The sequence below is a fragment of the Cavia porcellus genome, unplaced genomic scaffold, assembly GCF_034190915.1.
Source record: "Cavia porcellus strain 051 isolate PalLab524CR breed Dunkin Hartley unplaced genomic scaffold, mCavPor4.1 scaffold_16, whole genome shotgun sequence".
Lineage (NCBI taxonomy): Eukaryota > Metazoa > Chordata > Mammalia > Rodentia > Caviidae > Cavia > Cavia porcellus.
The window spans coordinates 15,410,452-15,427,911 of record NW_026947499.1 but is presented as its reverse complement, the minus strand read 5'-3'; the positions used below and the strand labels follow the sequence as shown (position 1 = coordinate 15,427,911).

The following is a 17,460-nucleotide window of genomic DNA, read 5'->3' as shown; positions in this document are numbered from 1 at the left end:
TCAAAAGTCAGGGACCAGGCAACCTTTTAGATAGAGGTAAAATGTAAAGAGAGACTGGAATCCTGGACTCATCAGTCCTGGAGGAAGTTCCAACAGACAGGCCTAACTCTTACTAAGCTGCTTCTCTTTCCCCTCAAGCTCCAAGTTTCCATCTGTCAACCCAGCTGCAATCGAAATCCAGATGTTTGGGGTTTCCCAGCATCCATTTCCATTTCCTAATAATGTACTAAATATCTTTTCTGGAGCCAGCATATCCCCACTCTTATCCATGTTTTCAGTAAATTGGTTTGAGCTAATCAGAGTATTCCAGCTTGTGGGATATGTATGGATATATGGAGCCAGTTAAGACCGTTGATTATGTTTTCAGAGGCTCCTGGGTAGAAAGGCTTTCTTTCTCTTTCATGAGGACTACTAGAGAAACGGCTCCCCATCCTTTGGACAATATGGTGTGAAGAACTTTATCACCTATTTTATGGTTGCATAAATATAATCTGGAAGTCCAAGAAATCACAAAGTATCTGGCTCCTTGGTGCCGTAAGTTGTGCTATTAGAATTAAGCCAGTCTACGTCCTAATGCATCCCTCGACTCTTCGACTACCCTGGACAATCAAGGAGTTGGCATTCAAGTAACCTGTAACACAGACTACTCACTGGTACACGTTCTACCTTCAAAATGCAGCCCCAAAAGATTGTTTATAAACCCTTCATCCTTCCCTTGCCTTACAGTTCACTCTCCTCCTGTCCCATGCTTCCTCTTCCCAACACCTTCAACCTATGCCTGGAGGTAAATTTTCTTCCAAAGAATCTGTGGAAGCATCTGTCTTTTTGTCACTTTCCTCAATGCTGAGGCAAAATACTTGGCACCCTCAGCTTAAAGGATATAGTTATTTTGACTCATGTTTCAGTTCACGGTCATCCAGGCATGGGAGAAGGGCATGGTAAAGAAGTGCTGTTCATGGCATGGCAAAGAGCAAGCAGAGAGCAAAGGAGGAACTGGCGAAGGAGATAAACCCATCCAAGCCATGTCTACCATGACCCGCCTGTTCCCATCAAACCCAACTCCTAATAGAAAGCAGTTGTGTGGCCCCCAAATCCAATTCCATTCCAAGGGCTCCACCAAGGAGTACATGAGCCTCTTGAGGGGACACTTAAATATTAACCATGACACCATCATACACACAGCAGACCAGTGTGTTCCTCTGGCTTAAACCCCATCATTATTGAGTAACTACTGAACCATTTCCATCTCCACCCCTTTCACTAGTTACCTTTATAAACAAAGATGGTGCTTGGGATAATGGGATTCAAATAAGGAGACAATTCCCTAAGGTGGGAGTTGGGAAATATGTTTTTCAGTCCTATCTCTGAGCTTCATCTATTATGTGGCTTGGGCTAAGCACCATACTCTCTCAATGTCTCTATTTTTGAAGTGAGAACTGAAGTAAGATTTGAGGTTTCTCCATCATATTCTTCCAGTTCCTGGGACTCTAAATTGCTGATTCCAGGGCCTTTATGAAAGTAGTGAGATTGACAGAGGTATAACACCATCTCCTCTCTGCACTCAGTTTCAACAATAGCTGCTTAATGAGAAAAAAATAAAAGGCAACAGACAAAATGATATCTGAGAGATTATGCTAATCTTCAAGACTGCTTATCAAGAAATTCTGCCTTTCTTTCCAGGCACATCGTAGGAGCACTTTTCTTCATCCCTTGGAATTTAGATATGTCTATTTGCTTGCTTTAGCTAATAAAATATAAAGCACAAATGATATTACCAATTCTGGGCAAAAGCTCTAAAACAGAGCATCCAGTTCAGCATATTCTTCTGTTTCCTGCTATAGTGACAATAAATACATATTAAAATGGAATTTCCACTAGCCTGCTTTCTTGGAAATCTTTGATAAGAAATGATTGTTCTCCACCCTATGCCCCTAGCAAATATACCTTTGTTATACTTCATGAGTGAAAAATAAAGTTTTGTCATTTTAAGACTGTGATTTGAAGTTTAGCTGTTACTCTAGTAATGTGTAGCCTACTTTGATTGATACAGGTCTTTCTGGTTTGACTTAATATGTCTATCATTTATTAAGTTCTGCGTGTCAGGCTAGTGTTAAGCACTCTACCTACTTCAATACAAAACTCATTTACCTCTCTGTGTATCTTCAGATAGAAATCCTATTAGGGTTGCCATGTACAGATGAGCAAACTGGGGCCTCACGAGGTTCAATAAATTGGCTAAGTTCACACAGTTCACGAGTGGCATGGTCAGGACCCAAACCCAAATGAATAATGATAATTGTCTCTATTCCTCATAGGAATTGAGTTCAGTTGTGTGCTGAAGCCAGCTTATGCCAGCTAACTGTGGACATCTCCTCCCACATTTGTATTCAGTGACATCATATCAGTAACTTGAAATCAACTCCAGTGGGAGTTTTATTGTTAATATGGTTGACGATGAGAAAGAATTTGCAGTGATATCAGCATCAATCAAAGGGATCATAAGTTGAGTTGTTGAGGGCTGAAGCTATAGCTCAGCAGAGTAATGCTTACCTGAGAAGCACAAGGTCTATGTCCGATTCCTAGTACACACACACACACACACACACACACACACACACACACATGAGTTGTTTGGAACAAAAAGAGGGAAGGTACTAGATGGCTGAAAAATAAGGTGACAAGAGCAGTAAAGCCACACAGGACACCAGAGGGAGGCTGAGCCTGAAGGAGCAGATACTCAGCTTATGCTCAGCTGAACTGATCCTGCCCATCTTTCCACTATAGAAAAGGACACACAGAAGAAGTACTGTCAGTGTGCTGTTTATCCTTCCACAACAGCCACATTGAGGAAACTGCTGCTCATAAAATGCTGCCTTATGGATGCAAACAAACTTCTCCATATCTTTGTCTTTGGCCAATAGAGAAGAGCTTGCTTTTATATCACAACACTTGAAGTTTCAGGTGCCTCAGTTTTGCAAAAGGAATGGGAGTTCAGTTTAAGTGATGGAGTCTTCTCACAAAGGGAATATATCGGAGTGAAGAAAACGGCTCTTTCCTTAGGAAAGACTTTGATGATCAAAGGGCATACTTCACAGGCTCCACCAAAGACATCATATCTTGATTTAGAATGGAAACTGTAAAGAAGCAAAGATGGCGGATAGATAACAGCAGGCTACAGAGGCTCCCTGAGATAGTCAACTTAGAATTCAACATAAAACAACGTGGGGAGTCCCGAACAGAAGGAGATGAATTCTCTCATCCCAAGAAGAAACTAAGGTGAAAAGAACCAATCAAACATATAGTCCCAGTGCTACTACTGGAACAGCTGAAGGTTCAGTGCTCCTGCTGCAGTGCCCGAATCCAAGTGGTGGCGACATACCAAGCCATCCAAAATCCTGCCACTTTGACTCGGTGGAAACACAGTTTCACTGAGGATGGGAGTTGGAGAGCCAAACGCAGAACTGAGCTAGTAAGGAACCTGCATTAACCTGTGGTGAGTGATGGGAATAAAACCATTCCACAGAGAAGGGGGCTCCAACAGATGACATTCTGGGACTGACCGAGCTGGACTGGCAGGAACAAGGGGCAGTAGTGACTTCAGTCAGTTGTTCCCTTCCCAAATGGGATTGGTGGAGTGAGCTTGGCCTGGGTCACGCAACCTGGCTGAGACCCAATAGGTTATCCAAAATCAATTCCCTACGGCAGCGGCGCACCCTAACACAGTGAAGGCCTCAGCACCCCTCTGATCCAGAGGGGTGGGGCCAGCATATGCTGCCCCTGTTTGCAACTTACTAGCACACTGCAGTGGAAAGGGTCACCTAGCCAGCATGCTTCAGAAGAGCTGTAACCAACAAAGAAAGAAACTGGGGCCTCCCAGAAGAAACAAATAAGATGGGAAGAGGAAGCAACAAGAAAAAGTCCCCAGATCTCAACCCTGAGAACATTGACCCAGGACAGGTAAATACAAAAGGAGGATGAGGACAGCAAACATGTAGTATCAGACATGGCACCAGTAGACATAAAGAGATATCTTTGGGACCTCATAGATGAGTTCAAAAGGGAAATATTTAGCCAAATAAAGCAAGACATAAGAAGATTAATAAAAGAGATGCTAAGCACCCCTCAAGAAGACACAGACAGAATAATGGAGGGACTCAAACAAAGGAGAGAACCATTTGATGAAGAATATAAAGAAAATATAGAATACATGAAGCAGATTCAAAGAAATTACCAGGAAATTGAAAACTCTATGGAAAGATGGCAAAACTGCTTGAAAGAAACTAAGGATAGATTATCCAAACTGGAGGACAGGTTTGCAATGTGGGAATATGAAAGGAAAACCTCTTTAAAAATAACAAGGAATCAAGCAGTAACAATACAAAGGCTAGAAGATAAGAGAATCTATAACTTGAGAATCAAGAATGTGAATGAAGAAGCAGGGGTACAAACAAAGGAACTATAAAGGTTATTCACAGAAATAATTAATGAAAACTTCCCAACCATGGGAAAAGGAAATGATATTCAGATGTATGAGGCATACAGAACTCTAGCCACCAACAACCAAAACAGAGCCACACCCAGGCATATAATAATCAAGATCCCAGAAGTTCAATATAAAAACAGAATATTAAAAGCTGTCAGAGACAAGAAACAAATCATCTATAAAGGAAGGCCCATGAGAATCATGGCAAACTTCTCAACACAAACCATCAAGTCAGGAAGAGCTTTGAGTGAAATATTCCAAGCCCTGAAAGAAAATAACCTTCATCCCAGATTGATATATCCTGCTAAACTGTCTCTATAAATTAATGGAGAAACAAAATGCTTCCAAGACAAAGAAGAATTTGGGAAATTCAGGACCACCATTCCAACTCTACAGAGAATACTGCAAGGTATTCTAGAGAGAGAGAAAAGTACTAGGATTCCAGGAACAGTAGCAGAGAGGCCTCAATCAATGGAGCAGAAAACAGAATGAAGGAGACAAGCAGACAACTGATGGCAAAAAGGAGCATAACAGAAATGAGGCAGTGAAGGTTGGTTATAATCTCTAATATAGATGGGCTTGATACACTAAATTTAAAAAAGAACCACACATAGAGTAGATCAGGAGGTAGGGACCACTGAGATGCTATTTTTAGGAAATACAATTAACATGAAAAAGAGTACATGGAGAGAGAAAAAATGGCAGCTTGCTAGGGGGCTGGATGGAGAGTCTCTGTGGAGAAATCAGATCAGATGCTACAATATGACAACATGGAGAGGGCCAGATGAATGGATACTGATTCTTATTAACCAAGGGCAGTAACCAAAGGGAAAAATAAAACTAGGAAGAGGAAGGAAAAGTGTGGGTGGAGAACTGAAGCCTGACATGCTCACTGAGACCCATTCTGCACTGTACTAAGTGTGCTTGGAGGATCCAAGGTCATGCTGAGACCACGGCTGCCAATAACAGGAGTCGGCAAACACTGGGCCCTAAACAGGAGGACATGGTGCAGTGAGCAGTGGATTCAAGGGGAAGAGCCCTATTGGCTCTTGGTGACTGCTGGAAATTGGGACATGAGGCCCCGCGAAGCAGCCAGAGACACCTGGCCGCACCAGAGGAGACTGCAAGAAGACCACACACCTGAGCTCTGAAGGTGGGCACCATTCAGTTTTCTGACCAATCTGTGCTGTTCTGGAGCACAGTGAAGACACATGGCACAGTGTGCAGTGGAACCAAGAGGAAGATCTGCATTGATTCCCAGTGAGTGCTAAGGATCATGTCCTGTGGCTGCTGTCGCTGGCTGGTGAGGACATCTTGGAATTGGGCAGATCCTGGCACCACAGCAGCATTAGTGACACAGAGAGGACTGGTGGAGGACATCTTGGAGTTGGGCAGAGCCCAGTGCCATGGTGACATCAGATAGTCACCCCTGGAGCAAAGAGGTCTGGTGGAGGACAGCTTGGAGTTGGGCAGAGCCCGGCACTGCAGTGACATCAGTCAGCCGCCCCTGGCACAGAGAGAACTGGCAGGGTCTGCTGGGGCTGAGCTATGCCTCTAGTTGGGACACGATAAGCAGGTACAAAATTGTCATGACTCTGTGACGTCCACAAGGTACAGCCTAACTTGCAGAGTGACTGGTTCAGAGGCTTGAGGCTAGCCTGCACCATCCCTGCACCCCTGCATGTACCTCAGATAACAGCAAATTGGGGAGGGCAGAAAAACACCAGTCAGCACGCTTTGGAAAGACCCTAAGCAATACAGAGAGGGCCAGAGACCCCAGGACACACCAGTCTGAAAGAAACCAGAAACATGACAAGAGATAGAAACTTTTTAAAAAATCTCCAGCTGCCGAACCTGGGAAAATAAGCCCAGGAGAAGTAAATACAGAAGGAAACCAGTGCAGTAACCATCCAATACTAGACACAGCATCAGCAGACATAAAGAAATACCTTCATGACCTCATAGACGAATTTAAAACTGTACTTCTGATCCAAGTGAGGCAAGATATAAAAAGATTAATTAAAGAAATGATAAGCCCCTCCCAAGAGAACACAGATGGAAGAACAGAGGAAATCAGAAAAGAAAGAGAACCCTCTCATGAAGAATTTAAACATAACCTAGAATACATGAAACAGATCCAAAGAGATTATCAGGAAAATAAAAACTCCATTGAAAACTGGCAAAATGCCTTGACAGAAACTAAAGTTAGCCTTTTGAAACTTGAAGAGAGATTTATGATATATGATCACAAAAGAAAGGACCTCTTAAAAAAAAATAATGAGGAACCAGAAAGAAATAATTCAAAGGCTAGAAGACCAAAGGATACATAACTTAGGAATAAAGCACATGAGTGAGGAAGCAGGAGTAACCAAAAATGAACTACAAAGAATATTCACAGATAACTTAAAGGAAAACTTCCCAAGCATAGGAAAAAGAAATGATATCCAGATAAATGAGGCATACAGAACTCCAGCCGCCTACAACCAAAACAGATCTATACCCAGACATATAATAATCAAGATTCCAGAAATCCACCAAAAGAACAGAATATTAAAAGCAGCCAGGGAAAAGAAGCAGATTACCTACAATGGAAAAAATTATCAAAATAACAACAGACTTATCAACACAAACTCTCAAATCAAGAAGAGCCTGGGGGGAAATAGTCCAAGCCCTGAAAGAAAATAATTTACAACCAAGACTGATGTACCCAGAAAAACTCTCTCAAAATTAATGGAGAAATAAGATGTTTCCAAGACAAGGAGGAACTGTGGGAGTTCATGGCCACCAACCCAACCCTACAAAGAATGCTGAAGGACATTCCAGAGAGGGAGAGGAAGGGATACCAGGATTCCAGCAACAGTGGTAGAGAGGCCTCAATGACCAGGGCAGACAGTAGAATGAAGGAGTAAGGTGGATAAATTATAGCAGTAAAGTGGAGTAGCAGATATGAGGCAGAGATGGTAAGCTATAGTCTTTAATATAGATAGCCTTGATATACTAAAATAAAAAAAAAACAGATGGAGTAGATTAGGAGGCAGGCTCCATTGAGATGCTCTGAATGGGAAATATACTCAACCTGAAGAGGGTTAATAAACTGAAAGTCAAAGATGAGAAAGCAAAGCTATATGTGACAGGAAACCAGAGAGAAATAGGGACAACTTGTCCAGCAGCCACAGATCAATTGGAAGTCCATGACACTTTTGGGCAGTGTAGAACTACACAGCTGGAAGAAAGGAAAACCCTATGACTTTAGTGAGTAAAGGAGTATAGCTCAAGATCAAGCTCAGGGGTAGAAAGTTCAGCAACACTCAGATAGACAACCATCTGGCCCCTAATCTAAAAACTAAAGGGGCTAGTGAGACCCAAAACACACAAAGCATCCTGAGAAGGGGAAAGGTGAAAACAGCCTTAAAAAGGAAGGCAGAGGTCATTGTTAACAGTATCAGGATTTAAAAGTCACAGTAGTCTTATCGCTCTGTTTAGTTTGATTTTATTTTGTTCCAGTCTATCCACTCATATCAAATTTGAGAACATAGAAATCTAACCCAAAAATAGCAGATTATACCATGGTAACTATCCTTAATTTCCTGTTAACTTAAACTGAAACCCTGTATTACTTACATTATCTTACTATGACTGATCTTATTTTAATCTGGTTTGTTAGACCATGGTTTTGCCTTGGCTGATTTTATTCGAATTTGGTATGCTTGATAGTATCAAGTCTAAAAGTAGAGGCAGCTATTCTGAAGATGACAAGATGTAAAAGATATCCATACTGGTTTTGATTATTAACCCCTCTCAAGTCCTACAATATCATCAAAGTTGTGTTTTTATAAAAATAGCTATGTAATACTATACTTAACTATATTAAGCCTGATGATTTGGACAAGTCTATTGAAAATAACAAGAGAAAGCATAGTAACTACAGCAGATCACCTAATATTGTGGTCTTATGTGTCTTTTTCATTGCATGTTTTTCTAGGAATTTTTTTTGTTGTCTTGTTATGATCTGTTTTTCCCTATAATACAGAGAGGATAGATATACATGTAGAAATTCACACATGGGAAGAATTTTTTAAACTATTTATGGGAACAGATTTTATAATGCAAGATGTAATGAACAGATACTCTGAAGAAGAAGAGACACTAACAAACCCAATGCTAATTCTGTAACATTATTATATAAATTCTAGCAATACTATTATTCACTGTTCAGAGTGATATTAGTCTAGTCTCTTAAGTTCAATTTCAGTACACGTAAAGATAAGGACAGCTACTACGAAGAGAATGAGAGACATTATGGTAGTCATTATTGACTTCCCCAATGTCAGATCTTGAGGACCTAAAAAGCCTTCATCATCCTGTAATGATTTGATTAGTTCTATAATATGCAGTATTTATTCAATGTGTGTGAAGATGGGGACAACTATTTGGAAGAAAACTAGACCATAAGATAGACAGTGAAGATCTCTAATGGACTTGCTTTGAAATCTGTATTTCTTTATGAATTGTTTTGTTCTGTTTTGATATGTTTAATCTTACTGTCTTTAAGATAAAAAACAAGTGTGTTGGGGCTGGGGATTTAGGCAGCGTCATAAGCGCCTGCCTTGCAAGCAGGCAGTCGTGAGTTCGATCCCCAGTACCGATAAAAAGGAAAAAGACAAAAAAAAACAAGTGTGTTGAACTGATAACCATATTACTAAGTTTTTGTTGGATCACTGAGCAGAACTGTTGGCAGTGTCATTATTTGAATGTCACTTTGTAGGCTTTAATTTTGTAACCTGAACAACTATTTCTAAGATGACAATATGTAACTTATCAACTAGTGATTTCTTACTGTTTATGTTTCTGTAATTCTGTATTATTACTACACTTTTTTCTCTTTTTTTGTTTCTTTCTCTTTAAATAATAAAAAAGAAAAAGAGTTCATGGACTGAAAATCAAATATGAGAAAACAATGCTCTATGTGACAGAGAACCAGAGAGTAATAGGGGCAACTAGACCAGTATTTTTGGATAGGTTGGAAAGACGGGCTTTAATAGGTAAAAAAAAAAATACAACTAGAGATCAAGTCCAGGAGACATAGGATCAGAACCACTTAGGTAAATAGCAGGTTCCCCGTCCCCCAATTTAAAACCAAGGGTCTTGGTGAGACCCAAAAATGCACAGTGTACCCTGGGGAAGTGAAAGGGGAGGGAGAGTCTTAAAAAGGATGGCAGAAGATATTGTTATTGTGTATCAGGATTTAAAACCCACATTACTTGCACCACTCTGCTTAGATAGATTTTATTCTGTCCCACTTTGTCTACTTGCATTAGATTTGAGGGCACAGACAGCTATCCCAAAAACATCAGGATATAGCACAGTAATCAACTTTAATTTCCTATTAATCTGGAGCCCTGTATGACTTACACTGTTTCATCATGACTGATCTTAGTTAAATCTGGTTTATTTGATTGCTGTTTGGTATCAACAGATTTTATTCAAAACTATATGATTGATAGTATCAAGTCTGAGAGTATAGCCAACTACACTGAAGATGACAAGACTCACTATGATACACGTTCTGATTTTATTACTGCCTGTTTTTGAAGTTTAATACTATATACAAAGTTGTGTTTTTATTAATACGGTTATGTATTGATATATTCAATTATACTATGTCTGATGATATAGCCAATTCTATTGAAGATAACAAGAGACAACACATAAGCTATGGTAAAACTTCTTGTATAACAGTATTTTATGTTTTTTTGGTTTCATGTGTTTATAGGAATCTGCTTTGTTTTGTCATGCTTTGTTTTGTTTCTCCCTCTAATATAGAAAGGATAGAAATACATGTTAAGACTCATGCATGTATAGAACCTATAAACAGTTTATGAGAACTTATGACACATGATGAAATGAACAAATACTTTGAAGAAAAAGAGACACTAAAGTACCCAGTGCTGATCCTGGAATGTCATAATGTGACACCCAGAAATAGTATTATTCTTTGTTCAGAGTGATATTAGCCTGTGTGGGTTTGTTTAGTCTCACCATAATTGAAGATATGGATAACTGCATGTATGTTTAAGTGTATAGGATTGATAACTATATTACTAAGTTTTTGTTGGATAGTTGAACAGAAATGTTTGCAGTCTGACTGTTTGAATTCACACTTTATATGTGCCACTTTTATATCTTGAACAACTATTTGTAAGAGGACAGTATGTAAACATCAACTAGTGATTTCTTATGTTTATTTTTTCTTTGAACGTATGTATTATTTCTACCCATTTTCTGTTTTGTTTAGTCTTTCTTTAAATAAAAATTTTTTAAAAAGGAAACTAATGGTTGATATTTTGTATCAACTTGAGAAGTTTAGAGGCTTAACTAACTGAACAGTTCTACCTCCTAGGGTGTAGAGGACGTGCCCTAGGTGGCTGTTTATGCTGTTATGGTTGATTTATTGTGTCAGCTCAAGGAGTTTAGAAGTTTAACTAAAGGACTCAATAGGAAGTCGGGGTCCTCTCTTTGTAAACATGTTAAGCCTGTGCACGCGGGGAAGGGAGATGGTATGAGTGCTACATCCACGTAGGGTGGGTAGCCTGCATATAATAGAAGGGAGAAACAGGCTTGCCCCACCCTGCATTTGCTCTTGTTGCTTTTGCTGTCTTTTGCTGCCTTGAACTGTTGCCCCTCACCATGCCACCTTGTAATCAGGAGCCAGCTGATTACAGACTGAAACCTCTACACACTGTGACCTAAGTAAACCTTTCCTTTCTTAATTTTGGACACTGGGTATTTTGTCTTCACAATGAGAGAAACGTAACTAAAACAGAAACTATTCCATTACACATGGAACTGATGCCAAAACAACAAATGATCATCTATTCCTGTATTCACCCCTAAATAGAAGCTCTCTGAGATTTACCAGACCCTGCCTGCCCTGGCATGGCATTGACAGGATTTGACCATCCTACATTCTTATGTGCGTCTCAGTGCTGATGAGCTAGAAGCCTCACAGCTGCACACAGGTTACATGGCTACATTTGTAAACCTAGAGGTGAATAATAGACTGGATTTCTGTGCTGCATTTGTGAATCTAGCAGAGAGAGATCACCATTGCTTCACTTGCAAAAGAACCCCTGACAATGACCAAAATGCAGAGACATTGATCAGTTAATTGACCATCAATGGGAGAACAAGGAAGTCAGACAGCCAGTTTATACAGGATGTTACCCTAAAAACAAAGCAATCTTCACCAAAAGCACCATCTTTAAGAAGTTGCAGATGATGGAGGAAAGCGAGACTTCAATTCTGAGGCATCAAAGCAAAAATGATTTCCACTCAGCGACAGAAAACGTCTTTACCATCTAGCAGCAGCCCAACAAAGGCTGAAAATGTAACTGAGACACAATGTCTAGCTGATGACTGCTACAAAGCTCGGCTTTCATTCTAATTATCCACTAACTATGTAAAACCCTGGAAATAATGAACTAAATGTTATATTTTAAGTGATTTATTTGAAAGTATTAAGATTAGACTGGAAAAGGCTACAATGTATGCAACGATCTCTGATTTTCTCCCAGCTGATTCGAGTCCCAGCTGCTGTCAGAGTGGGACAAAACACTGCACCTGCTGCATCTGGTGTTACCAGCCAGCCGATGTCCTGGAGCAAGGGGGAAACCTCCACCGAGTCCCATGCAGACCACAGCACATGTGAAGGCTTGCATTACAACTTCCTATTTGTCTTATTGTGCAGCCATAATCAGCTCATTCTCAGAAAGCTGCCCAAAATGTTGCTTTGTATTCTAGGGAGAACTTCATTTCCTTCTGAGAAAACCTTACTTTCTGAGCCAAACTGCAAAATTTTCTGCCTAACTATTTAGATCATCCGAGGGGTCCTGCAGTTGCTCTTTCTTTTTAAAGAAAAATATTTTTCTTGGCCTTCAAATATTTGCTTCAGAGAGTTTTGCATAGACTGTGTACTTGAGTAGACAACTTTAATAATCCGTGCTTATATAACTGCAGGAGTGATCACTGGGTCAGTGTAAAACATTAGTGCTCTTCAGTTAACCCTGTTGCCAGCAGCTTTTTGAACAAAATGCCAGTCCATTGATGGTAGGGTTAAACAGAAGCTCTTTTTGCATAATGATGTCTATAGGACTGAAGCACTGACTTTATATAATTGGCAAAGGAGACAATCAACTTTTTTCAGGGGCAAAGCCAGAGAACATTTCCCTATGACTTCAGGAAGAATAATTTGACCACTTATCAAGGTCATTCTTCTGGTTCAGTTGTGTACTTTTTTCATAATTGGCGATCTTAAAATTGCCAGATAAGCATGGATGCCTAAATTGTGTGTACTCACTATTTTATTATGTACCTTCACATTAATTATGAAAGATTACTTTTCACTCAGTCCTGTCATCCTTGAATTTTCACCTAGAAATATGTTTGCAAAATAATTATCTTTATTGAATCATCTTTTCTTTGTGTTAGGTGTTTGTTTAGTAAAAATAAAAAGTAGCTTTTCCCTTTCCTTCATTGGACTGGGGTAAAAGGACCTAAAATGAGATGTTTACTAAGGCTGACCATTGAGAATTAAATCTGTACTTAAAAAAAACAAAACAGAAAAGGCTACAGTAACAAGACAAAGGAAAACAACCCAGGGGAAGAAAGGCCTTTGGGTACGGTAGACGCTTGAATCTCTGAAGCACACATTTTGTTAAGTCTGCATAATGCATGAAACACAAGAACATCCTGAGGACAGCTGGAGTTCAGGGCAGAAGATCAAGTTGACAGGTTGGCCCTGGGGTAAAATGAGAGGATGTGGGCTTGGCTGGCAGCACTGACCTGTGCTGCTCTGTGTCCAAGCGGAGCAGGAGCTGTCACTGCCCATCCGTCACCCCCACTAGGCTTCACCCATGCTCAGTTTTCCCTGAGGGACTCTGGAACCTGTAACCACAGGATGGCCTTGTGACGGGTCCTGCTTGCTGTTCCCACAGATCCAGACCACTGAACTCATGCTTGGGGTGAGAGATGATGGCACCTCTGCCACTCACAGGCAGACCGATCTTGGGCAAATATCCTCACCTTTCTAAACCTCAGTTTAGTTTTCTTTAAGGTGGGGTGGATATAAGTTCCTAATTAACTGGTCTACAATTGTTATGCCTAAGAATTATAAAAGCTGAGTCAAAAATATTCTGAAAGCTTTGTTTAAAACAAATCCTTTGTTTCTCTAAGCTTATGAGGCAGGTAGTATTAATGGCCCCACCTTCTAGATAAAGGAGCAAAAGTAGAAGAACCATTTGCCCAAAGTCACAGTTGAGCAAGGACAAGTTACCAAGCCCCTGATCAGCATTGAGCATTTTATGAACCCTGTCTCATCCTCCCTGACACGATTTTGCGAGATAGAGATTATTGTTCCCATTTTAAAGATGAAGACATTGAGGCTCAGAGAGTTAAATTAGCTTACTTCAGGACATCAAGCCAATAATCAACAAAGTAGAACTCAAACTTAGGTAATTTTTTGTTTGTGTTTGTTTGTTTGTTCATTGTCATATAGCGCTGGCTTCATTCTCATATTTCATTCCTCGAAATAAAAGTAGACACCCCTACTAAGGTTAATTAACGTTAATCTGGTCACTAAAGTGTGCATCACACTAGGCTAAGCATTCTACAGACATCCACTTATGTAACTGTCACAACAGCAACAGGAGGTGGGCACAGTTTGCCCATTTAACAGTTTCAGAAACTGAGGCACAGGAAAGTTCACACTAGATCAAGATCACAGCTAGAACTGGCAGAGTTGGGATGTGAACCTAGCTATTCCGATTCTATAGTGTCCTGTGTTATATTTATTGTATTGAACTCCAGGGTTTACTCAACCAGCATGGTTGCCCTGCCGTGAAAACCTCAATCCTCTATACCTGCATTCCCTTTTTTCAATATCTGATTAGGTTTACAGGATGGGTGTTAAAGAACTGGAGAGTGCAGTGCAGATGGGTTGAGGAAGGGACAAGTTCGAGGCTAAAACTGATAGACAAAAAGTTGGACCAATGGCCCAAGGCTGAGCCAGCCTCCTTCCTCTCTGTCCCTGCCGCCCCCGGAAGGAATAGCAGAACCATCCTAGGTCTGTCTCAGGGTCAGGGAACTCCCAGTTAAAGCAGACATGAAGGAGAAACACAGTCTCTCTAGAGAGACAGATAGCATCCCTGTGCTTCTGACCTCTTCTATTCCTAGCCCGCACTCGGGCTGAGGATAGGCAGAGGCAAAAGGGAGGCCTCTTCTTGGCTAAAAAGATTTATTAAAGCAGGACTTTGTAGCGAAATAAAGGTCAAAGGCTGCTGGCCAGCTGAACTCCCAAGCAGAGTCTAGAAGTCAAGCCAGGAGCTGGAGGAACACTTGGCACCATTAATATCAGCCTCTGATTTGTGCAGCATCAGCCTGGGGGTGGCCCAGAGCCCAGGGGGAATTCCAGTGTGGGGAAAAATCAGTCTTTCAGAGTTGTCACCCTCGGAGGCCCCCAGAGGTGCTCAGGGGGACAGTCGCTTATTGGTACCTCTCTTGCTTACATGCCTTGAATGGCCTCTTGGTGCCTACATGACACCCTGACACTCCTTGTGTGGCCTTTGGCACCTGAGCAGTCTCACCTGGCTACCTTCCCTATTTTTTCTCATGTGTATGCTGCATTGTTCCAAAAAGGCTTCCCCCACCCCAGCGCAGCACCCTGCCTAACAAAGGCTACTTCTCCTCTCCTAGACATTGCATAGGCTGGGGTCCCCTGTTACACCTTTCTCCTGTCCTCTCATTCCCTACTTGGAGAATCCTGATCATCCTTTAAGATTCTTCCTAAGAGCTGGGTGTGGAGGTGCACACCTGTGATTCTAGCACTCTGGGAGGCTGAGGCAGGAGGACCACAAGTTTAAACCCAGCCTATGCAACTTAGTGACTTAGCTAGACCTTGTCTCAAAAATAAAAACTAAAAAGGAGCTGAGGTGCAGGTGAAAGCAACAGTCCTCCTTTCAATCTCCAATACCTGCCTGGGAAAAATGACTTCCCTGACTTCTGCTTTGGTCTCTTCCCTTGAACCTGATTAGATGTTGTTGGAAGCCAGAAGTCTAAAATGGCATTGGCAGGATCTTTTTCCCTCAAAGGTCCTGAATAAAATGTTTTGTTGGTCTCTTGCTATATTCTGATGGTTCCTGAAAATCCCTGGATTTCCTTAAGTGGTAGCTACATTACAGTCTCTCCCGTGGTCTACCATGCTTGTCTCCCGTCCACATGTCCCCACATCACCATACACCCTTCCTAGAAGGACACTCTATAAGGGCCCACCCTAATCCAAGTTAATATTATTTAGATCAGTTACATTTGTGACAATCTTAGTTCCAAATAACTTTGCCCTCTGAAGTTTCAACGCGGGCATGAGTTAGGAGAGAACACTGTTCAACCAGCACAACCAGTTTATAAATGGGAAAGGTACTGCAGCCTGGAATGTTCACAGTAAACTTTTTTCAAATGTTTGAAGATAAGCTGGGTACCTGAAGTTGATGACTATTTGCACCAGAGAGAACAAAAAGAACTGGGTGTCAGCTTGAGCTCACACCTAACAGTGAGGCACAAGTGACTGTGTATAACTTTTACAATCTGTTCTAGCTTGTCCCCAACAAGAATCTTTTCTCAGGGTCCCATAACTCCACCCATTTGCTTGCCCCACTTGAAACAATCTGGCAGCCATAGAGAAATACTCAACATCTTGAACAGAACCCATTAATAAAGCTGAAACTAATCTGTCACTTGAAAAGTACGAACTGACACGTCTCTCAAGAACTTTCCTATTCTAGCAATAACACTGAGCTCCCCTCCCCCAGCACTCCCATGCATTTCCAAATAATGAATGTCAAATCATTTTGGGAGTATTAAATGCCCAAGTAGCTCATGTAATTGCAGAAGGTAGGTTATTGATTCCAAAAGGCAAGGAAAAAAGAAAAACCCAGAGCAGCAAAAAGCAATGGTGTTAGGCAGTCGGAGGTTCATATGTCAACTTCTCACTAAGAATTTGTGACTTTGTGACTTCTTGAGCTTCAACATTCTTATCAGTAAGATGGGGCTAATGATCATACCACCCTTCCTGCTTGTTTGCAGATTAAGTGATATGATAAAGGTGCTATACTTGGTACAGCACGAAGACCTAAATATCAGTTAGTAATCTTTTCCAAGTCATTTTTTAGTATTGTTAGAAATTATATTACTCTTCTAAATCCCAAACAAGATACATTTATATTTTAAAATAAACCAAATAAAATCTAATTTGGGAGTCTAGGTTTTCAACTTAAAAGAGATACAGTTATAAAATCAAAGAGAAAATAATCAGTATGAACTCAGCATGCATATTCTTCTACAAAGCATATGCATTTCCTATGCATCTTCTTAAAATGCCTGAAACCAATAACTAACCTGGGGGCATGGAGAGGTCCCGGCTGCCAAACTGGTCTCAAGCATCATCGTCCCATGCAAAGAAGTCAGAGCTCCTCAGAGAAATCCCTGGTTCCTGCTTTGAGCACAAGCTACAGCAGGACCTGAAAACAATGCCCAAGGGCAAGAAAACTATTGAAATGTGAGAGTTACTAACAAAAGACCCAAGGGCCAATGTTAGCAGACAAACATGCAATAATTTGAGCAAAAATAAGAATGCAATGGAGTTAAGTACATTAAATACATTAAGGATCCATAAATTCCATTTATACCATATACAATGGTGTAAAAAACCTAGTTAGGTTGCTTCCTTAAATCCTCACTTCAATGCTGTGAAGGAATTTATAATTATCTCTGTGTCTCAGTGAAGACTCAGGGAGGTAAGATCCCTCATCCAAAAGCACACAGCTCAGAACTGGGGGAGATGGAATTCTGAACAGATCTGTGACATTCCAAAATGTATTATGGAAATTATTCAGTACAATTTAACATTCCCTGCACTTTCCCCACCA

General features: G+C 40.8%; 1 pseudogene; it reads left to right on the top strand.

The window, feature by feature from the left end:
- Positions 1 to 573: 573 nt before the first annotated feature.
- LOC106025264 (DENN domain-containing protein 10-like) lies at positions 574 to 11,808 on the top strand (annotated as a pseudogene).
- Positions 11,809 to 17,460: the final 5,652 nt, after the last annotated feature.